General features: G+C 40.1%; 1 protein-coding gene, 1 long non-coding RNA gene and 1 pseudogene across 3 annotated transcripts in view; 2 read left to right on the forward strand and 1 right to left on the reverse strand.

The window, feature by feature from the left end:
* Positions 1 to 24,722, forward strand: part of LOC141758935 (stonustoxin subunit beta-like) — an 89,611-nt gene that overhangs the window by 7,615 nt on the left and 57,274 nt on the right. For both annotated transcript variants that reach the window (XM_074620773.1, XM_074620772.1), the window contains exon 2: positions 22,770 to 22,938. The gene's annotated coding sequence lies outside the window, so the exon portion shown is untranslated. The remainder of the gene's footprint in view (positions 1 to 22,769; positions 22,939 to 24,722) is intronic.
* Positions 2 to 7,335, forward strand: LOC141758939 (neoverrucotoxin subunit alpha-like; annotated as a pseudogene).
* LOC141758945 (uncharacterized) lies at positions 9,698 to 10,635 on the reverse strand. The gene is made up of 2 exons (XR_012591989.1): positions 10,517 to 10,635; positions 9,698 to 10,011 (listed from the first exon to the last, which is right to left on the reverse strand). It is a non-coding gene; the product is annotated as an uncharacterized LOC141758945 (long non-coding RNA).

Below are 24,722 nucleotides of genomic sequence, written 5' to 3' on the forward strand. Positions count from 1 at the left end.
AATGGGCTCAGATCTCATGGCCGTTGCTGCCCTGGGTCGACCTTTCACCCTAGGAATGCTCTATGATGCTCGGAGGGAGGACCTGATCCCAGGTAAGTCTTGACTCAGAATATATCCTTATTATATACCCTGAGACACACAATAGACCCATTTTTGTCTTTTTTAGGGGGGCACAAGGGGTCTTTAGGGGGAGATAGCAGGTCAACAGTAGATGTCACATAGAAGTGGTGTACATCATCTGAAAGCTGGAACCTGAAGATTAATTTGAGATGCAGCTCAGCACTGCGTGTCAAATTGTTCTAATCAGAAATAAACATGAATTACTTCATTAATTAAAGGCAGGGTTGACGATGTTCTCCAGTATCTACTAGTTGTTATATTGGTAGAAATGGTCTTTACCCCCCGACAGCGATCCATTACTGATGAGCTCTGAAAAAGGACCGAAAAAGAGCCATCATCTGTAGCTGCTGTAATCCTGTAAAACCGTCTACCAATCACTGCCTCGCAGTCCGCTTTGAAAGAACCAATCAAATGCCTCCCTGCTCGTACTCTACCCTTGGCGTGCACCAGCCTGAACTCAAAGCGCGCCGCCGTCGCACGTTTCCTGGAGAATGGAATAGAAAACTCAGCCCTGCAGTAGCACTGCCTTGATTACTTGTCATGAGGTAGCGTTGTTGAGTTGAGGTCGTCTCTCCGCTCCGTATCTGTGAAGTAGTTACGACGCTCGTGCATGTGTGTGTGTGTGTGTGTGTGTGTGTGTGGGGGGGGGGGCGTTGCCTTGGTAGGAGCCCCGAGGGGAGGGGAGGGGGGGTTTAGACGGAGCTCCTGAGGCGATGCTACTTTCAAATTATGCTAGCTTTCCAACATCGTCGACCCTTCCTTTAAAATGAATTGTAAAAGTGCATAAGGGTTTAGAACATGATGATAGAAGTAAATGATGGTCATCTCCATGCTCTATTAGGTCTCATGAGTTGTTGCAGCAGTGTTTAGGTTGATACCATTTGTTACACAGATTTGGTGCTAAATTTAACCATTTATTTTTTTTACCACTGGAGAATTGATAAAAATGATCAATAATCCCTCCAAAATACAACATTAAGACACCAAGACCTTGAGGAACACCTGAGAAAAATCCATGCTGTGGAATCAAAAACTTCATCGGAAACACTCCCCCCCCCCCCCATCTAAGACATCTTCACACATTAAAGGGACTGTTTGTAACTTTGTAAGCGTATAAATGTACCGGGTCGGGACACATGGCGCTCACATACGCGCGCTTGCGTGTGGCCGCTGTACTCTCCTCCTCTGCTTGCCTTCACTCAGTCCGGGCGCGCGTTCTCGCTTCCTCGCTCCACCTCTAGACGTGAACGTGCGCTCACTCCACACTGCAGAAGAGTTAGTTTAGCTCTGAGAATTGAAGTGGACGTTTGTTCAAAAATAAATGCTGCAGCTTCACCAGACCAACAGAGGTTTCCCGTGTCTTGTGAAGTGACGGGGCTCAACAGCGAGCTCCTTTATCGTCTCGTTACCGACCGGGTGCCGGTGTCTCCCCTGCTCTCTCCAGCTGCGGGCGGAGAGAGCAGGAAGACACCCTGCGGAGCCCCGCTACCTCAGCCTGTGCTGAGGCAAGAAGAACCAACACTAGGATCAGCACTGATTCATGGAGAGACCTTCGTCTGGTCAGCTAACATTACTGCCAAGCAGCTGAAATATAGAGTGATATTTTGGTTTTAGCTGACGTGTGTCGCCTCACTGTTTTGAGCGCTGCTCGTTCAGGTATATTTAGAGCCAGCAAGCTCGAGCTCAACGCTGACTTTCATTGATTTCACGGCCACAGGTGTCGCTGTTAACAAGCATTTCTGAAAGTTACAAATAGTCCCTTTAACACTTTATTATCATTGCTGCAAGCAATCTTTGCTATCTGTTACAGTTATTGAAATATTCATATTTTTAATATTTTTCTGTTTTCAATGAGTGTGTATGTGTTGTAGGCTGCTGCAAACTCTCCTTAAAAAGTTATCTTTAACTTGCTCTATTTCCCACAGTTTTCACATTTCATCGAAACGTATTAAAATTTGTCCTTGTTCCTGACATGTTCTCTTGGAACCAAACAGACAGACATTTTTTTCTTTAGCAGTTTTAAAGTGAAGGGTGCAGCAGGCAGCTGTCCATAATGAAACCCATGTTAACTGACAACAGAATTTTTAATAACACAAAATCCTCACGGGTTTGACAGTTTTTTCTCTGATGATATCTTGTTTAGCTGATCACAGTTACGGTCTTTGACTGTGCGGCATCTCCCACTATTTTAACTCTTTATATTTCATTTTATGACAGAACGTAGGCAAATTTGTGCTGGTTAAGACATTTAAATATGGAATCTAACCGACTTAAATAATCGGAGCAGTGATCTTCCAAGTGAACGGTCTCAGCTGTGTGAGAGGGGCGTGTGTGTCTTTCGGCACATATTTCATCCAATCTTCACCAAACTTGGTCCATACCACATTTAGATGACCCTGAATGAAACTTCTGAGTTTGTTTATGGGTATGACTTACCGTTTGTCTGTAATGGGTCCCCAAACCTTTGAAGGTGTGACCTCATGCACTTAACAGGCCATAACTCTTCAATGCTAAATTGGATTGCAACCAAATTCGGCAATGTTGTACATACAGCCACAATGCACAAGTGTGTCACATTTGATTCAGCAGGGGGCGCTACAACTCTATAACATGATAATCTGTTGTGTTTAATAAGATGAAACTTGATACATGGCTTTTCCACAACATGTTGAAGCATAGCACCAATAGCTCCACCATGTGGCCATTAATAAAACACCACCATATCTCTTGAATGCATCACTCGGTTACCTCTGAATGTGGGCGGTATCTTCAGACGTGAATCACCAACACTTGTTGCTGGGATAGTTTCAGAAGCTGAGCCAGCAGCAGCAGATGCAGCAATCACAGACAATTTCTTCAGGAAATGCAATTATTCAAGTATTATTTTGTCATATTAATTTATAGGCTACATGTAAATTCCAATTGATGAAATAAAAATGGATATGTCTCACACTGTCAACAAATCACATGCTACTGCTAATTTAGCTTGTCTTCTGCTAGCTTAGCTAGCTTTAATTAAGGGCACGCAACATTATCTTAACATTAATTAGCAAACTATAAAAACTTTAAAAATATTTTAGCTGCCATCACAACTTATAACTTATTTACTTTTGAGCCTTTTTAGAAAAAATGACTTCCTCCTCGTTCCCCTCGGCCTCCTCCATGGTTATCAACTGTGCATAGATGCTGCTTCTTCTTTCTGTTTTACGCCTATGAGGCATTTAATGTAGTAGCTGTTTAGGGAACTTAGGGAAGAAGCTGCAATGTGCAGAAATCTAAATGATTAAATGACTTCATATTAACAAAATGATGTTGCTGCTTTATCAGATAACTGATGTTTTCCAATTTCTATAGGTTCGACGTTGTGGGATGATGCAACTCTACAAGAGAAGATAACTGAAACCTCTCAGAACAGCAGTGCATTTGAAATTTCTACATCTGACTCCATTGAATCCAAGTCCTCTTTGCTGGATGTTGATGGTTCTCTGAAGGCCAGTTTCCTGAGTGGACTGATTGAAAACGAAGGATATGCCAAGTATCTGAATGATCATAAGAAATACAAGAATCAGAGCAGAGTGACGTGTCAGTACAAAGCTACTACCAGCTTCAAACAGCTGTCAATGGTTGACCTCCAAACCTTAAAACCCCACCAAACGGAGGTTATTGAGAAGGGCTTGGCAACACATGTAGTCACAGGCATCCTTTATGGGGCAAATGCTTTCTTTGTGTTTGACAGTGAGAAGTTGGAAGCCAGCAGCGTTCAGGACATCCAGGTCAGCATGAAAGCTGTGATAAAGAAGATCCCCAAATTTAATGTTGAGGCAAAAGCTGGCATCAAGCTGTCTGATGAAGAAAAATCCCTGACTGAGAAATGTTCCTGCAAATTCTTCGGAGACTTCATTCTTGACAGCAACCCTACAACATATAAAGATGCAGTGAAGACCTTCGCAGACCTTCCAAAGCGACTTGGAGAAAAGGGAGAGAAGGCTGTTCCACTGAAGGTCTGGCTGATGCCACTGAAGAATTTGTATCCCAAAGCTGCCAAGCTGACGTGTGGGATCAGCGTTGGAATAGTGAGGAAGATGCAGGATGCTCTAGAAGGTTTAAGGGAAATGCAAATGAGATGCAACGATTCTCTGGAAGACACAGTGGTAGAGGATTTTCCAATAATTCGAGAAGAGTTGAGCACTTTCCAAAAATTGTGCAGTCACTATGCATCTCACCTCCAGCAGAACATGGCAAAGAAACTTCCCTCCATCCGTGATGGTAAAAAAGATGAGAGCTCACTGAGACAACTCTTTGAAGACCGAGACAAGACACCATTCAGTCCTGAAAAACTGAGCAAGTGGCTGGATCAGAAAGAGAGAGAAATCAACGTCATCAGATCCTGTGTAGATGCCATGGAGGGAACAAAGATCGTCCTAAGTCAGTCCGAGCTGGACAGAGAGGCTCTTGCTCCAGGTGTAGAGCGTACTCTGTGCTTTGTTTTCACCTCCATGGCAAGGGGTGATACCTACCTTGATGTGATGGCCGACTACTTGGGCTCACCTTAATTAGGAAGTACCTATGAAGGCCAGTGGTACTTCTCACCTGAAGTTGTAACCAAAATGAAAGAAAAAGCCAAAGCTTTCCATGAGCTTGCCAAAGCACAGAAGCACAACAAGAGGTTGCGTTTCCTCATAGCAGTTATAACAAATGAGAAACACACAGGAGCAACCATCTACCATTACAAGGACGGCAATCTGGTCAGTGAAGATTTTTCAAAGCCTTCAAAGCCTGTCGTCCCTCCTGAGAAGATCACAGACAAAAGAGATCTGATCAGGTGTAAGTCATTTTTCGTGCATTTTTTAGGCAAAAAATCTGCCGTACTAATTACTGTCCTCCAGAAACCTGTTTGACCATCAGAATGACTGATAAAACATTTCATTTTGGTCTCTCCAACAGATGCCTGTGATCTCACCCTGGACCCAAACACTGCAAATGGCTACCTCACTCTGTCTGAGGGAAACAAGAAGGCAACAGTTGCAGCATGGCAGTATTATCCTGATCACCCAGAGAGGTTTGATAAACAAACTCAGGTGTTGTGCAAAGAGGGCTTATCTGGGCGCCATTACTGGGAGGTAGAGTGGAGTGATTTACCTCCCATATCTGTTTATGCAGCTGTTGCATACAAGAGAATTGTAAGAAAGGGAAACGGTTATGACAGCAGTTTTGGAAATAATACCAAATCGTGGGCTGTTGGCCAGGAAGGAGTCACTGGTTGGGTATGGCATAATGGTAAAGTGAGAGCATATCCTGGGGGCTGCACAAGAGTTGGGGTGTATCTGAACTGGCCTGCTGGCACTCTGTCCTTCTACTCTGTCGTCTCTAACACACTGGAGCACATCCACACCTTTCACACCAAATTCACTGAGCCTGTTTACCCAGGTCTCTGGGCTTATGAGACAGGCAACTATGTGTACCTGCGTCCAGTTGAGTAAGAGCAATGATCAAGTCTTGTTCGATCCTGGTCTGTTCATAGGGATATGGGTTTACATTTAAAGTTCAAAGAACAACTTAAGACGTCCTTCACAAATTAAAAACAATGCATTGAAACCCAGAGGGACCAGGAAAATAGATGATATGATGAAGTGACTATATATGTACTTTTCTGTTAATCAGTTCACGTTGATTTGATGCACAGCCTTCTCCTCAAACTGGTTTGTGCTTCACAGCTTCACAATCAGTTTAAGCTTTTATTGCTCGGTATATCACATATATGTTTTTAATTGTTTTAATTCTGATTCTAATTCCTGATACTTAAAGATACTCAGCTTATATTGATTCACAATTACTATGTCAAGAATATTCTGTTGAAATTATGATGCCTTCGAATGAAACTTGTGAGCTTGTGTTTACAACATGGGAAGTGGTGTACACGATATGTGTGGCATTCAAGTGCTCAAGTCATGAGAACACCGCTGCTAAGCAACGGCAATATTAACGTTACTGTCGGCGTCTAGAAGCCTCAGAGGCTAACAATTTAACAAGCTAGCAAGCAGGTAACATAAAGCAGGAAAAGCAAAGACATAATGACAGAGGAAAAAGATGAGGCCGTTGGGAATATCAACATTTTCCTCAGAATATAGCACACAATCATGAAGAATTATAATATACGACTAAAATTACAATATATTCTCTTATTATGTATCGAAAAATTAACTTCCATGGCCTCCGCCATTTCTGACGTCAACAAACACGTCACAACTCGTAAGACATGCTTCACAAATTCAAAAAAATGCATTGAAACCCAGAGGGACCAGGGAAATAGATGATATGATGAAGTGACTATATATGTAATTTTATGTTAATTCAGTAATTCAGTTCACGTTGATTTGATGCACAGCCTTCTCCTCAACTGGTTTGTGCTTCACAGCTTCACAATCAGTTTAAGCTTTTATTGCTCAGTACATCACATATATGTTTTTAATCGTTTTAATTCTGATTCTAATTCCTGATACTTAAACTGAGCTTATATTGATTCACAATTACTATGTCAACACTATTATGTTGAAATGTGATCTCATAGCTCATGTCAAAAATTGCATAACCTGTTTTGTTGAATTTATCATGTTGATTATGTTCGGATATGAGGGAGCTAAAGTGCCTTTTGTTTAATTTAGCATACTTAATTTAGTACTTTGGTATATGGATATATTTTCTAAAAACAAGAGGAAAACTCTCTGGTCTGTGTTTTTCTGTTAAGGTCAAGGCTAATCCTGTCCCTTAACCCTGACCTCAGGTTCAGTTCATGACTTTACTGTTCTGAGGAGATACTCACTGTTAACACCATTTTGTTAGATGTTAAGCACTCTGCTGATTTTTATAGAGCTTTATAGTCTTTTTTGTTAATCACAGCTTCACAATCAGTTTAAACTTTCATTGCTTGGTACATCACAGATATGTTTTTAATTATAACTTTCTATTCTAATTCCTGATACTTATCAATACAGAGCTTATATCAATACACAATTGCTATGTCAACACTAGTATGTTGAAATATAAAGTCATAGCTTATGTAAAATAATGCATAACTTGTTTTTTCTTTAAGAGAGTCAGTGTTAACATCATTCTTTTGCCAACATTGCTGATGTTTGTAGATCTAAAGCAACACCTGTTGGATATGTTTACTCTCTTCTTGAGCAGAATATTCAATAAAGTGCAGACCTGACTTCACCACTGTGTGCTATCTTATTATTTCCTTTACATTAAAAAGTTGACTGTACCAAAGGTGAAAAGCTTCATTTATGACACATTAGCATATTTTAATGCAAAGAACACTACAATGATAGAACACAAATCCTTATTCAACAGTTGGGAGGACCCATCGTGCTGTTGAGTTTGTATTCCACCTGTAAAATGGAAGATAGTTAGCCCAGCTTGCTAATGTTAGCACTGATTCTCACTAGATACTAGAACACTCGTTACTTTTCTTTCATGTTATCTCAACAGTCCTCAGCATTGTGTTCATCCCACATTATACATGATACTATATATCCTGTTATATTCTATTCAGGGCTGTCAAAGTTAACGCAATAATAACACGTTAGTACAAATTCGTTTTAACGCCACTAATTTCTTTAACGCATTAACACAATCAATCTTTGGGAGTTATAGCGGCGCAGTTTGGCGACGGAAAACTGTCTGGTCCATTTTCAAAGGGGTCCCTTGACCTCTGACCTCCAGATATGGTAATGTGTCCAAAAAAAGTCAGAAAAATGTCCAAAAAATGTTTATAAATGTCCTAAAACGTCTGAAAAAATGTCCCAAAAAATATCAGAAAAAGTCTGACAAATGTAAAAAAAAAAAAAAATCCGAAAAATGTAAAACAATTTCTGAAAAAAAGTCCCAAAAAAGCATGAAAACTGTCTGAAAATGTCCAAAAAAGATATCCGAAAAAAAAGTCTGAAAAATTGTTTTGCTTCTCATGAAGGAGGTTAAATAACTTGCGCTAAATTTTGACAAGGAAAAACTGTCATGTCCATTTTCAAAGGGGTCCCTTGACCTCTGACCTCCAGATCAGTGAATGTAAATGGGTTCTATGGGTACCCACGAGTCTCCCCTTTACAGACATGCCCACTTTATGATAATCACATGCAGTTTGGGGCAAGTCATAGTCAAGTCAGCACACTGACACACTGACAGCTGTTGTTGCCTGTTGGGCTGCAGTTTGCCATGTTATGATTTGAGCACATTGTTTTATGCTAAATGCAGTACCTGTGAGGGTTTCTGGATCAATATCTGTCATTGTTTTGTGTTAATTGATTTCCAATAATAAATATATACATATATTTGCATAAAGCAGCATATTTGTCCACTCCCATGTTGATAAGAGGATTAAATACTTGACAAATCTCCCTTTAAGGTTCATTTTGAACTGATAAAAATGTGCAATTAACAGCCCTACTATATACATTATAGACTTGAATTGTAATGTAATAACTTTTACATTGTAAAGTCATTAAATAAGGTTAATTTAAACTTGGTGTTAAATCAAAGCCTCGCTGAGATCACAGTTACATCCTCAATCAGTTAGTTTGAGATCAAAACGGCTGTTTTTCAGATGAAGTCTCATCAAAGTGTTTCTATCTTTAGTCTTTAACGTTTCTAACCATCAACCACAACAACTGAATAAAGCAGGTTATTGTTGTCTACTTACTTCAGAAGCTGGATGGATCCATAGCTGATCAGCTCCAGTTCAACAACAAGGTAGGCTGTATGATATAATAATATAATATAATAATGATTAAGAGGTTTAATTAACAACAACAATCCTCCTGATCAGTGAAAGTCCTCCGTTCACTCAGTGGAGACGAATAACGCGTCACATCATCTCTGTGGTAACGACAACGACAAGTCCCGCCCCTCGACGGCTGTGATTGGTGGAGAGAGAACGTTGTCTTTTTTTAATCCGTGCATCTGATTGGCTGGACGGAGCTGTCTGTCTAACGTGTTGAGGATTCAAAAAGGGGCGTGGCTCGAACAAACGGTTTGGTTAAATTTGCAAAGATGGTTAAATTTGAACAATCTGCTTTCTAGAGTATTTTTAAAATCTATTTATATTTATATATCTATTTAAATTTTATCAATTTTTAAATGTGTGTATTTATTTATGCATGATTTCCCCTTTGTATTTCACCCCTTATTTATTTCCTGTCTGTATTCTGTTCTTTATACTTTGTTTTGCACATTTCTTTTTTACATTTCATTATGCATTTTTTGCCTCATTAGGCAAATGAGGGAGCTGTCACTCCGTTGTCACCCATAAATAAATAAAAAGTAAATGCAAAAATAAATAAAAAATAAATGCAAAAATAAATAAATAAATCCAAAAATGTATAGAAATAAAAACATAAATAAATAAAAGGGAAAATTAAACAGAAGAGTAAATAAATAAGGTAATTAATACAAAGATGAATAAACTGCGTTTTTTTAGCTCTTAAACTGAACCTGCTAGAGCCTCTGAAAGACAGTGAAGTCGGTCGGGATCGCGGGTCTCAGAGGGTTAACAGGTAACATAAGGGGAAAAAAGGCCTGCTTCAAATCAAATGCATTTATTGCACCACCCTGTCACTTTCAGACTTCTCAAAATATACAGAAACAGTTAATCAGAACATGCCCCATCATTAATCACAGACATTCAATCTAAATCCAGATGTCCCATAATAATAGTAATAGAACAATAACAACACAAATAAGTCAGTAGAAATAATCTATCTCCTTTTAAACTGGACAGCAGCCCTCCACACGTCAGCTCCTTGTCCCAGTGTGATGTCCTCCGGTAAAGACTCGAGCCCCAGCAGGACTGGAAGGCCTTTCTGCTCCAAGTGGATCTCTAAGGTGGACCTGATGCTGCAGACAGCAGGGAGGGAGGGCACAGAGAAAACAACTGTTAGCACCGCATCCATTGTTTTCACCAGGAGCATGCCTATTCACTTCACCGTCCAGCTGCTGCTTCAATAGAGATGACCTGTGACTGAGGGGAGACAACTTAAAGCTCCTCTCCCCTGACAGATGGCCGCCTGGAGGGGTCACGCTCTGGTCCTGGAAGTCAAAAGGCTCCAAGATCCCGGGTGAGACCTCCACACTTTACTCTGATTAAAGCTGTCAGGAATCAATGGATTCCTTTAGATGAGGGTGGTAATCTCTGACCTGACAATAGGCACACTTCTTACATTCATGAGCTTACAAACAATTCCTAAAAACACCTCTTGGGTAAACTCGGGAATAGATGTCAATAATGCAAATGTTTTAGGATTGTTTTACCATTTGTTGCATCACCTCCAACAAAAACTCACAAATGGTGAGTTGTGTTTTCACTATAGAGGGGGTTTTAGTACAAATGGTTGGTGCTTACTCCCAGTGTGGTTGGTAACGCTGGTCGGGCGCGGCGATGCTCGTCATCAGCAGCAGGATTTCATGCAGCTCCAGAGAGAAAGTGTCAAAATCTGTGACGGCGAGGAAAACCTTCAGCCCTTTCTTCTCCTCCTCGGACAGCTTCTGCTGGAACTCTGAGTGGTTTGAGGCCACAGGTATCGCTGTTAACAAGCATCTCTGATTCTTACAAACAGTCCCTTTAATATATATATATAAATATTTAAAAGTGGGCATGTCTGTAAAGGGGAGACTCGTGGGTACCCATAGAACCCATTTTCATTCACATATCTTCATATGATACCAGTATCTTCACTCTAGCTTTAAAACTGAGCCTGCTACAACCTCCTAACCTTGAAGGAATTAGTGGTGTTTATTTGCGTTAACGCGTTATTATCACGTTAACTTTTAACAGTTATAATTAACTTTGATGAAGTGAAAACACACTGTGAAAGGGTTAAATTGGTAGTGACCTGTCAATCACAAGGTAGCCCCGCCCTAAAGCATCCCCTGCTTTATGGTCTATCTGACTCTAGATGGGACCATCATTTACTAAATGAACATCATGCTGTATTGAAGAAGACCTGAAACTAGAGATTGAGACCATAAACTCATGTTTACAATGTTAACTGAGGTAATAAATCAAGAGAGAAGTAGGCTCATTTTCTCATAGACTTCTATACAACCAGACTTCTTTTAGCACCCAGAGCCCCCTGCTGGCTGTTAGAGAGAATGCAGGTTTAAGACACTTCAGCATTGACTTCACTTCTCAGACCTGCAGGTAGCCCACTGGCGAGATCCAGGCATCGTGATTGATAACCCTTTAACTATTGTGTGTTACTTCATGCACCTGCAGCCTCGTGGAACACAGCTCCTCCTTGATCTATTGTTGCTTGGATTTTAAATGGATTAACTCTGTCTTTGTCTACACTAGGACTTTCAGGTAATTATTGATCTTGATAATAATGTAGCGGTCTCAGGAACTCATGAATCAAATATCATACAAATGGTGTTTACATGGTATATAGTAGTAGGAGAGGTTTTGTAGCCTTAACCTTTATCTGACTATATGCAATCAGATGTTAGAAGACTTATCCAACCTGCTTCCTCTTAAAGGAGCTGCTTCCACTTTCACCTCCTCTATGAGCCTCACTTTGACCTCCGTCCTCAATGTGTGTCTGCGACATACTCCAACAAAAGTACAGCTTCAAAGAAATGGGATATGTTTATGGTATATGGTTGAGAATTATTTGAATTTCTCTCACAGTCTTTGATGCTTTGACTTCATATTATACTGTATATCTCAATGTATTCATGTATAGTTTTCAATGCAACTACATTCTACTGAGGAAATGGTTCCTATGAAACCTTTTCACACTGAGGTCTGTGGACTAATACAAAAACTGACATTGTTATTGGACTTGGTTTTGAAAACATCCCTTTCTCCCACCTTAGTTAGTCAGTGATTACTGTATTGAAGATAGTTATAAAGTCTGGATTATGTTTTCTATTGATTTAACCCTTTATTAGTTAGTCTCCTTGAGATCAAGATCTCCTTTTCAAGACAGACATGTGCAAACATACAGTATACAGCAAGCGTACCTTACAGGGAGAAGTCAGGCTGTTGTGGCTGATGGTGCTGAATCAAGCATCAGCACAGAGGGAGTAAAGTACCCACCACAACATGTTCAACTCAGGTCTTTACTCATTTCTTGACTTAAAGAGAGAACAATCTTATCCAACGGTTGGGTCAAGTTTCATCCATAAACGTCGAAAACCTCGAACCAACCACATACTGTAGGTCAGGGGTCAGCAACCTTTACTATCAAAAGAGCCATTTTAGGCAAAAATAAATAAATAAAAAATCTGTCTGGAGCCGCAAAACATTTGATCATTGTGATGAAGGTAACACAGTTTATAGTCTAAGTATATAGTATATAAGTCTAATGCAGTGAGGGCCAAAGACACAATGTACTACGGAGTATTAGGACCACATTGAGGGAAAAAACATCTGAGATTTACAGAATAAAGTCAGAACTTTACGAGAAAAAAGTCGTAATATTACGAGAATAAAGTCATAACTTTACGAGAAAAAAAGAAAATAACACTTAAAATTATTTCTTTATAATATTATGACTTTATTCTCATAATACTAAAAAAAATTTTTTTTTTAATTCATGACTTTATTCTCGAAATCTCAGATTCATTTTTTTTCCTCAATGTGGCCCTAATACTCCGTCGTACCGTCGTACCATAGACCTACAACAATGATAAATAAAAATACAAATTATTATTATCTTGTCTAGTCTGCCGAATCCAAAGAAGACTTCCACCGGCCGAGCTAGCTAACTTCCTGTTAGCCCTGTGCTAATTTGAATGGGGATAAAATAATGAAGTCGTGTGGCTCTTCTAGACTTTCCAAATGTTATCGGACTGAATTTATTAAATTGTGATGGTGAAACGAGTCATTCCGCGGGGTTGTAAAATAATGTATCCACTGTAGTGACGTAATAGGCTACAGCTGCTACGACAGAACCTACAACTCTGTTGTCTGGTTGTTCGTGTCGTGCTTTAGTTTAGAGGAGAGCAGATTCATAAATAACATTATCTAAAATAAAACTCAGAAATTGGTCATCGTTATTGTGGAAGCTTTTATCGTGAACATTTTCGAGATCGTTTTATCGCCCAGCCCTAGAACATTCTCATGAAGGTCATTTTGTAAGTCAAGTCAATTTTATTTGTATAGCCCAAAATCACAAATAAAAAATGTGCCTTAATGGGCTTTACAACCTGTACAGGATACGACACCCTCTGTCCTTTACAGTGAGACCCTCTCATCGGATAAGGAAAAACTCCCCCCTAAAAAAAACCCTCTTTTAATAAAGTCAAAATTCAGTGACAAATGACTTACCTCGACGTTGGAGGATTTGTTGTCCTAACCACTGACCATTTAAATGCATCATATTGCTTTCACAAAAATAATACATTCAATGTAAATAGAGACAAATTCATATATTCGCACATCCCTTGGGTTTGTGCAAATAGAAATGTTCATCATTTTATTCTACTCAAACTAGACTACTATTCAAAATATTAATATTTCAGAAATTTGCTTTATATCAGGTTATAGTAGTATTAGTGTTTTTATGTAATGAAAACTATTTCAGTTATTATTAAACTTCCTGGCCTGAACAAAGTCCTTTCTGTTAAATACATAGATGCCTTTCTGCCAAAGATTCTTTGTTGTTTCAGCAGTTACTCAGAAACTATTGCAACACTGGGAACCAATCAAGTATTTTTTCCACAGAAATCATCAGGTCATGGGAAGCTTTTTATTTTCATATTTATCAGTTGGCTAGGTGTGTCATTATTTCTGTAAAAAGCCTTCTGTTACACAACAACTACTATAAATCTTATTATGCTGGTTATATTGCTATTGTCCACATTGTGGATGAGAGCCAGCAAGGCAGATGCCTTTCTGTAAAGTCGATGTTGTTGTTTCAGCAGTTACTCAGAAACTATGTATTCGTGGTGGGTGGGTCAAACGAACACAAGACTTTCAACCAGAGACCACTGTTCATGTCCCGCGTGAAACAATAAGTTATTTTGTCACGTCAGTCGTTAGTCATGTGACTTGTTGGTATCGCCAGTCTCGTGGGTCACAGGCTGTATTCAAAACTGCCTACTACATACAGTACTACTGACGAACGCAGTATGCAGTATAGAGTACATGCTGCATACTGCGTTCCTCAGTAGTATGCAGTATGAAACAGTTAAAGTGATGTATTTGCAGTATGCCAGGCCAGGCTTTAGCCTTTGAACAAGCTCTTAAAGCACTGGATTAAAAAAACAAACTCGTACCATCGAAAATTACAACTTTGTAACTTAGTAATGTTCATAACTGTAAACTGTAAATGACCAGAGTCAACATGTTTTGTTTCATTTCACTTCACTTTAGCCATGACAAAAAGTTGCCAAAGTGTGATGCTGAACTTGAACTGGCCAAGTTTATGACATATTTGGGTTTTTTGTGGGGGGGGGGGGGTTCTGTTATGATGTAAGCCACATCTTTATTTTATTTAATGTTCTGTTGTTTTGAGATGCCTGGCTTTATGAAGGTTAATGTATGCATAATGAACGCCTCATTATTAAAGTTATAATGTGACTACAGGCGTCATGTGTTTCCATGTCCGGAGGCGTGTCATGGGAGGACAACTTCCCCAGACTTGAAACTAGAGATTGAGACCATAAACTCATGTTTACAATGTTTACTGAGGTAATAAATCAAGAGAGAAGTAGGCTCATTATCTTATAGACTTCTATACAACCAGACTTCTTTTAGCACCCAGAGCCCCCTGCTGGCTGTTAGAGAGAATGCAGGTTTAAGACACTTCAGCATTGACTTCACTTCTCAGACCTGCAGGTAGCCCACTGGCGAGGTCCAGGCATCGTGATTGATGACCCTTTAACTATTGTGTGTTACTTCATGCACCTGCAGCCTCGTGGAACACAGCTCCTCCTTGATCTATTGTTGCTTGGATTTTAAATGGATTAACTCTGTCTTTCTTTACACTAGGATTTTCAGGTAATTATTGATCTTGATAATAATGTAGAGGTCTCAGGAACTCATGAATCAAATATCATACAAATGGTGTTTACATGGTATATAGTAGTAGGAGAGGTATTGTAGCCTTAACCTTTATCTGACTATATGCAATCAGATGTTAGAAGACTTATCCAACCTGCTTCCTCTTAAAGGAGCTGCTCCCACTTTCACCTCCTCTATGAGCCTCACTTTGACCTCCGTCCTCAATGTGTGTCTGCGACATACTCCAACAAAAGTACAGCTTCAAAGAAATGGGATATGTTTATGGTATATGGTTGAGAATTATTTGAATTTCTCTCACAGTCTTTGATGCTTTGACTTCATATTATACTGTATATCTCAATGTATTCATGTATAGTTTTCAATGCAACTACATTCTACTGAGGAAATGGTTCCTATGAAACCTTTTCACACTGAGGTCTGTGGACTAATACAAAAACTGACATTGTTATTGGACTTGGTTTTGAAAACATCCCTTTCTCCCACCTTAGTTAGTCAGTGATTACTGTATTGAAGATAGTTATAAAGTCTGGATTATGTTTTCTATTGATTTAACCCTTTATTAGTTAGTCTCCTTGAGATCAAGATCTCCTTTTCAAGACAGACATGTGCAAACATACAGTATACAGCAAGCGTACCTTACAGGGAGAAGTCAGGCTGTTGTGGCTGATGGTGCTGAATCAAGCATCAGCACAGAGGGAGTAAAGTACCCACCACAACATGTTCAACTCAGGTCTTTACTCATTTCTTGACTTAAAGAGAGAACAATCTTATCCAACGGTTGGGTCAAGTTTCATACATAAACGTCGAAAACCTCAAACAAACCACATACTGTAGGTCAGGGGTCAGCAACCTTTACTATCAAAAGAGCCATTTTAGGCAAAAATAAATAAATAAAAAATCTGTCTGGAGCCGCAAAACATTTGATCATTGTGATGAAGGTAACACAGTTTACAGTCTAAGTATATAGTATATAAGTCTAATGCAGTGAGGGCCAAAGACACAATGTACTACGGAGTATTAGGACCACATTGAGGGAAACAAATCTGAGATTTACAGAATAAAGTCATAACTTTACGAGAAAAAAAGAAAATAACACGTAAAATTACTTCTTTATAATATTATGACTTTATTCTCATAATACTAAAACCTTTTTTCTTTTAAACTTATGACTTTATTCTCATAATATTATGACTTTATTCTTGAAATCTCAGATTTATTTTTTTCCCTCAATGTGGCCCTAATACTCCGTCGTACCGTCGTACCATAGACCTACAACAATGATAAATAAAAATGAAAATGTAAACAAAAAAATCCACAGGGAGCCGCTGGAGAGGAGCTGAAGAGCTGCAGGTTGCTGACCCCTGGCATGGTGTAATCCAACCTCTTGGATTCCTGCTAAAATAACATCCCACTACGTTTGGCCTAGAGAGAGGACAGTCATTATTTGCACGGCCAAAAGACATTTCTTGTCGTTGAAATGCTTTCAGCATTTGAAAATAAAACAACACATCTTGATGAACCATTTTTCCAGTGAGGACAGTCTGGCTCATGACAGTTTAGTACAAATAATCCTTTTATAAGGTTTTCATATTCCCTGACAGGACTGAGGAATTCTGCCGAATTTATTACGGCTTTCAGCCGATCAGTTCTCTCTGACTATGTGTATTTTGATCCAGAAGCAGATTAAAAATGCAGTTTAACATTTTCTATTATTGAAACAACGTAATTACAGGATTGCACATCCCTTTTGGACGGGCCATGGGGGTCCAGACCCGTCCAAAAAGGTCACTGTGCCCCCTCAGCTGAATTCTCTCCTGACAAAAAACTAAACTGAAATAACAGCTAAGCTATAAGTAAAATTAAGTCATTCAGTTTGGTAATGGAAGGACTTAACACTGCAATGCAAAATAAAGCACAAAACAGTGATAGTTTTGCATTTAGGAAACAACTAGGACATGTACTTGGGCTTGATTACATTGTTTTCTTTTGGAGTGTCCTAACTGGCTGCGAACAACACGGCGCTGCACAGCGACACGGCGCTGCACAGCGACACGGCGCTGCACAGCGACACGGCGCTGCACAGCAACACGGCGCTGCACAGCGCGGCGTGGCGTTTTGTCTGAACTTCTATCGGATACACGGTTCCTATTTTTTCCTGTCACTCACATTGAGAGGAACGGCTGATTAGTTTAGATAAAATGAGCCGAGAAAACCGGGTCAGTTGTCCTGGATGTAAATGAAAATATTAACTTGATTACTGACACTTTCAGCACAGGCATTGACGCTAGCAGTTATATGTAATAAAGTTCACTATTGAAACTTTATTACGAGCTACCTGTCAAAAAATATAACAGCCACCTCACTAATGGTTCAAATAAAACATGAACACACAGCACAAAGAGACAACTATGGAAACTCTGGGATATATGAGCCATCACTACAATATTCCAGTCAGAAGCCTCGTTTTGATCCGCTCCGTTTGCGTGTTTGTTTGTTGTTGTTTTTTTTAATCTAGCTCAATAGAAAAGAATGAGAGAAAGTAGACCTACAAACCTGGTGCATTAAAGCACAATTAGGACCAAGAGAGTAAAAGGCATCCTGTGCTCCTCTCACATCTTACTACTTCTACCTGTTTGGATTATTCTGTTCAGTATTGTGGAATAAAACAATGGACTAATGTTACACTACAGCAGGCTGAGCAGGGACAACAACTGGTGAGTGAAACATCCACATTTAGTCTTTATTAACTTCAATTATAGTAATGAAGAAATCAGTCAGACTGTTAGATTAATGTGTTGTTTAACTGCCTGTTTACTGGATCTCAGCACCCGTGTGTGCACATTTTGACCCTGGCACGAGCAAGACGCAGGGCGTGCCTGAGGAGTTATCTGTAGCCTCCAGTACCTCCTCATTTCACTACAGAAACCGAAATAAGGTGGCAGCAGGCTGGAGAACATCACTAGATAACAACCTACTTGCTCTTGGTTATATGGTATGTTATTTCCAGTAAATATCATAAATAAAACGTGTTTTCTGATAAAAAAAAAGTACGAACGTAGGAAGATAACAAGTACTACTAACATCTTTGAGGTGGTTACGTCTTCAGCTACAGTCTGATCTGGAGCTCACAGCTGATATGTTCCTGGTTTGTTTACATGATGTAACAGAAGTGCATAGTTAACGTATTTAGTGGACAGAGAGCTTCAGATGCGCGATGCAGCGCGATAGTTGGACGCTCTCATCCAGTTAGGACACGGTGTTAGTTTATAACCTGTTTTTGTGGACATAACAGCATGTGTGTGTGTGTGTGTGCGTGCGTGCCTGTGCGCATAAGTGGCAGTATGTATACACCTCTCTGTCAGCTTATTTCTTTCATGAAACATGATAATGTTAAAGATACACTTAATAAAGGCTATATGAGGTGAAATAAAAAGCTGATTGCCCATCCGCCCCTAACACTCTGGCGCCGACCCTGGGGGCACCCTGACCGGTCTGCAGCTACGCAGCCCCATACGCAACAAACTGCTCCTCACTGTGTGTTCTGACACCTTTCTATCGGAACCAGCATTCACTTTTCCAGCAGTTTGATCTCCAGTAGCTCTTCTATTGGATCAGACAACACGGGCCAGCCTTCGCTCCTCACGTGCATCAATGAGCCTCGGGACCGACCCTATCGCCGGTTCACCGGTTTTCCTTCCTTGGACCACTTTTGGTATGTCCTGACCACTGCAGACCGGGAACATCCCACAAGAGCTGCAGTTCTGGAGATGCTCTGAACCGGTCGTCTAGCCAGCACTATTTGGCCCTTGTTGTCAAAGTCGCTCACATCCTGACGCTGGCCCATTTTTCTTCTTCCAACACAAAGTTCAAAGTTCAAAATGTTCACTTGCTGTCTAATATATTCCCCCCACTGCCAGGTGCCATGGTAACGTGATAATCAATGTTATTCTCTTTCCCAGTCAGTGGTCATTATCTTGTTAATGTTATGGCTGATCGGTGTATTTTGGCAGAAAGGCATATGGGTATTTAACAGAAAGAACTTTGTTCAGGTCAGGAAGTTTAATAGTGCCCAGTTTCCAACAAACATAGCAAACAGGATGCAAACAGCGGTCTCCTGCATGGTCTGCTGATCAAACTATCCACCCTAAGAGGTTTTGCAGTGCTAAAATAACATCCCACTACGTTTGGCTTAGAGAGAGGACAGTCATTATTTGCACGGCAAAAAGACATTTCTTGTCGTTGAAATGCTTTCAGCATTTGAAAAAACCCAACACATCTTGATGAACCATTTTTCCAGTGAGGACAGTCTGGCTCATGTCAGTTTAGTACAAATCATCATTTTACAAGGTTTTCATATTCCCTGACTGGACTGAGGAATTCTGCCGAATTTATTACGGCTTTCAGCCGATCGGTTGTCTCTGACTATGTGTATTCTGATCCAGAAGCAGATTAAAAATGCATTTAACATTTTCTATTATTGAAACAACACAATTACAGGATTGCACATCCCTGGTGAACATAATGCTCGAAGGGCACCACCGACTAGTCGACAACTTGGACCACTAGCCAGTGCTGTGGAAAGTCATCAAGTTATGGATAACAGGCATATAGCCAGCATAATAAGATTTACAGTAGTTAATGTGTAACAGACGTTTTCCTATAGAAGTGAAAACACACCTAGTGGTAAATATGACTATAAAGACCTTCCCATTACCTGATGATTTCTGTGGAACAAATACTTGATTAGTGTTGTAATAGTTTCTGAGTAACTGCTGAAACAACAAAATAGGTTTTATAGATGATGGACACCCGAACATACAGTAAGAAAGACACCGATCAGCCATCACATTATGACCACCGGCCTAATATCGAGTAGGTCCCCCTCCTAGACCTCTGAAGGTCTGCTGTGGTATCTGGCACCAAGCCGTCAGTAGCAGATCCTTTAAGTCCTGTATAAGTTGCGAGGTGGGGCCTCCGTGGATCGGCCTTGTTTGTCCAGCACATCCCACAGATGCTCCATCGGATTGAGATCTGGAGAATTTGGAGGCCGAGTCAACACCTCCAACTCGTCGTTGTGTTCCTCTAACCATTCTTGAACCATGTTTGCAGTGTGGCAGGGCGCATTATCCTGCTGAAAGAGGTCACTGCCATTAGGGAATACCGTTTCCATGACACTTTTTGGCGGTGGACACGGGTCAGCACGGGGCACCCAGCGTCGGCGTTAGGGACGGGCCATGGGGGTCCAGGCCCGTCCAAAAAGGTCACTGTGCCCCCTGAGCTGAATTCTCTCCTGACAAAAAACTAAACTGAAATAACAGCTAAGCTATAAGTAAAATGAAGTCATTCAGTTTGGTAATGGAAGGACTTAACACTGCAATGCAAAATAAAGCACAAAACAGTGATAGTTTTGCATTTAGGAAACAACTAGGACATGTACTTGGGCTTGATTACATTGTTTTCTATTGGAGGGTCCGAACTGGCTGCGAACAACACGGCGCTGCACAGCGACACGGCGCTGCACAGCGACACGGCGCTGCACAGCAACACGGCGCTGCACAGCGCGGCGTGACGTTTTGTCTGAACTTCTATCGGATACCTTGTTCCTATTTTTTCTTGTCACTCATATTGAGAGGAACGGCTGATTAGTTTAGATAAAATGAGCCGAGAAAACCGGGTCAGTTGTCCTGGATGTAAATGAAAATATTAACTTGATTACTGACACTTTCAGCACAGGCATTGACGCTCGCAGTTATATGTAATAAAGTTCACTAGTGAAACTTTATTACGAGCTACCTGTCAAAAAATATAACAGCCACCTCACTAATGGTTCAAATAAAACATGAACACACAGCACAAAGAGACAACTATGGAAACTCTGGGATATATGAGCCGTCACTACAATATTCCAGTCAGAAGCCTCGTTTTGATCCGCTCCGTTTGCGTGTTTGTTTGTTGTTGTTTTTTTTAATCTAGCTCAATAGAAAAGAATGAGAGAAAGTAGACCTACAAACCTGGTGCATTAAAGCACAATTAGGACCAAGAGAGTAAAAGGCATCCTGTGCTCCTCTCACATCTTACTACTTCTACCTGTTTGGATTATTCTGTTCAGTATTGTGGAATAAAACAATGGACTAATGTTATACAGCAGGCTGAGCAGGGACAACAACTGGTGAGTGAAACATCCACATTTAGTCTTTATTAACTTCAATTATAGTAATGAAGAAATCAGTCAGACTGTTAGATTAATGTGTTGTTTAACTGTCTGTTAACACATTTTGACCCTGGCACGAGCAAGACGCAGGGCGTGCCTGAGGAGTTATCTGTAGCCTCCAGTACCTCCTCATTTCACTACAGAAACCGAAATAAGGTGGCAGTTGGCTGGAGAACATCACTAGATAACAAGCTACTTGCTCTTGGTTATATGGTATGTTATTTCCAGTAAATATCATAAATAAAACGTGTTTTCTGATAAAAAAAAAGTACGAACGTAGGAAGATAACAAGTACTACTAACATCTTTGAGGTGGTTACGTCTCCAGCTCCAGTCTGATCTGGAGCTCACAGCTGATATGTTCCTGGTTTGTTTACATGATATAACAGAAGTGCATAGTTAACGTATTCAGTGGACAGAGAGCGTCAGATGCGCGATGCAGCGCGATAGTTGGACGCTCTCATCCAGTTAGGACACGGTGTTAGTTTATAACCTGTTTTTGTGGACATAACAGCATGTGTGTGTGTGTGCGTGCGCGCCTGTGCGCATAAGTGGCAGTATGTATACACCTCTCTGTCAGTTTATTTCTTTCATGAAACATGATAATGTTAAAGATACACTTAATAAAGGCTATATGAGGTGAAAAAAAAGCCCCCACTGTGTGTTCTGACACCTTTCTATTGGAACCAGCATTCACTTTTTCCAGCAGTTTGATCTCCAGTAGCTCTTCTATTGGATCAGACAACACGAGCCAGCCTTCGCTCCCCAAGTGCATCAATGAGCCTCGGGTCTGACCCTGTCGCCGGTTCACCGGTTTTCCTTCCTTGGACCACTTTTGGTAGGTCCTGACCACTGCAGACCGGGAACATCCCACAAGAGCTGCAGTTCTGTAGATGCTCTGACCCGGTCGTCTAGCCAGCACTATTTTGGCCCGTGTTGTCAGAGTCGCTCACATCTTTACGCTGGCCCATTTTGTCTGCTTCCAACACAAAGTTCAAAGTTCAAAATGTTCACTTGCTGTCTAATATATATATTGCAGTATGCCAGGTCAGGCTTTAGCCTTTGAACAAGCTCTTAAAGCACTGGATTAAAAAAACAAACTCGTATCATCGAAAATTACAACTTTGTAACTTAGTAATGTTCATAACTGTAAACTGTAAATGACCAGAGTCAACATGTTTTGTTTCATTTAATTTCACTTTAGCCATGACAACAAGTTGCCAAAGTGTGATGCTGAACTTGAACTGGCCAAGTTTATGACATATTTGATTTTTTTTGGGGGGGGGAGGGGTTCTGTTATGATGTAAGCCACATCTCTATTTTATTTAATGTTGTGTTGCTTTGAGATGCCTGGCTTTATAAAGGTTAATGTATGCATAATGAACGCCTCATTATTAAAGTTTTAATGTGACTACAGGCGTCACGTGTTGTCATGTCTGGAGGCGTGTCATGGGAGGAGTCGGCAGTAGAGACTATATGACAGGATATAAATAATCTCACAACATCACAGATCATCACTCTGGAAGCTCCAGTTGAAAGTCAAGAAGACTCCTACACGACTCAGCTGATCTACACAACTTCACCAGGTGAGGACAAACTGGACGGACAGAGGGTGATAAAACCAGATATATATACAGTATTAGACCTTTACTGAACTCTGTGTAAAACTATCACTGTCGGATTGATTGATTGATTGATTGATTGATTGATTGACTTACTTAATCGTCCACCTCAGCTATGTTTCTTGATGCCATGACTAGAATTTTTCACCAACATTCACCGTGTCATTTTAGTTGCCTAAGCTTCACCAATCCTCCACAACCGAGGTGGGAGATGAGAAAACGTTCATTTCAATCATTTTTGTGTGGGTCATATTGGTTTTAGTCCGTTCTGATAATGTCATCTTATCGATGGGGGAGCCAGATCAGAACATTGTAGGGCTGGATGATATGGCTAAATTGTTACCACGATATGTTTTTTTATATTGATTGATATTGATAATGATTACCATATATATTTATTAATAATAATAATAATAATAATACTCAATTCCCAGTTTTAAGAGTATTCTCCTCAGGACAGAACCCTAAAGAATGCAGTAGGTTAATTATGGTTTACAATATACCATTATTTATGATCAGAATGTGTCGGGTCATTGAGGGTTGATTACAGTATATACAACACTTCTTGTTGACCATCTCACTGTTGCACTACTTTTGAGCATGTGCACCAGAGACTTCTGCTGGAACTGGACTAACATAAAGACACTAATGGAATATCTGCACATTATTTTTGACAATATAAAAATATAAATAACTGTTAAAGGATCATTAATAACAAACAGTAGAGGGCAGCGTCTAGTCTGCCGAATCCAAAGAAGACTTCCACCGGCCGAGCTGGCTAACTTCCGGTTAGCCCTGTGCTAATTTGAATGGGTATAAAATAATGAAGTCGTGTGGCTCTTCTAGACTTTCCAAATGTTATCGGACTGAATTTATTAAATTGTGATGGTGAAACGAGTCATTCCGCGGGTTTGTAAAATAATGTATCCACTGTAGCGACGTAGTAGGCAACAGCTGCTACGACAGAACCTACAACTCTGTTGTCTGGTTGTTCGTGTCGTGCTTTAGTTTAGAGCAGAGCAGATTCATAAATAACATTATCTAAAATAAAACTCAGAAATCGGTCATCGTTATTGTGGAAGCTTTTATCGTGAACATTTTCGAGATCGTTTTATCGCCCAGCCCTAGAACATTCTCATGAAGGTCATTTTGTAAGTCAAGTCAATTTTATTTGTAAAGCCCAAAATCACAAATAAAAAATGTGCCTTAATGGGCTTTACAACCTGTACAGGATACGACACCCTCTGTCCTTTACAGTGAGACCCTCTCATCGGATAAGGAAAAACTCCCCCCTAAAAAAAACCCTCTTTTAATAAAGTCAAAATTCAGTGACAAATGACTTACCTCGACGTTGGAGGATTTGTTGTCCTAACCACTGAGTTATGACCATTTAAATGCATCATATTGCTTTCACAAAAATAATACATTCAATGTAAATAGAGACAAATTCATATATTCACACGTCCCTTGGGTTTGTGCAAATAGAAATGTTCATCATTTTATTCTCTTCAAACTAGACTACTATTCAAAATATTAATATTTCAGAAATGTGCTTTATATCAGGTTATAGTAGTATTAGTGTTTTTATGTAATGAAAACTATTTCAGTTATTATTAAACTTCCTGGCCTGAACAAAGTCCTTTCTGTTAAAATTGCTGAACGCACCACCTGAGCCACAGCGACTATGGCTTGTACAGACTGCGAAAAACTCACTCGGATGATAGCCGAACTGGAGCTAAGAGTCAAAA

The sequence above is a fragment of the Sebastes fasciatus genome, chromosome 20 (genome assembly GCF_043250625.1).
Source record: "Sebastes fasciatus isolate fSebFas1 chromosome 20, fSebFas1.pri, whole genome shotgun sequence".
NCBI lineage: Eukaryota > Metazoa > Chordata > Actinopteri > Perciformes > Sebastidae > Sebastes > Sebastes fasciatus.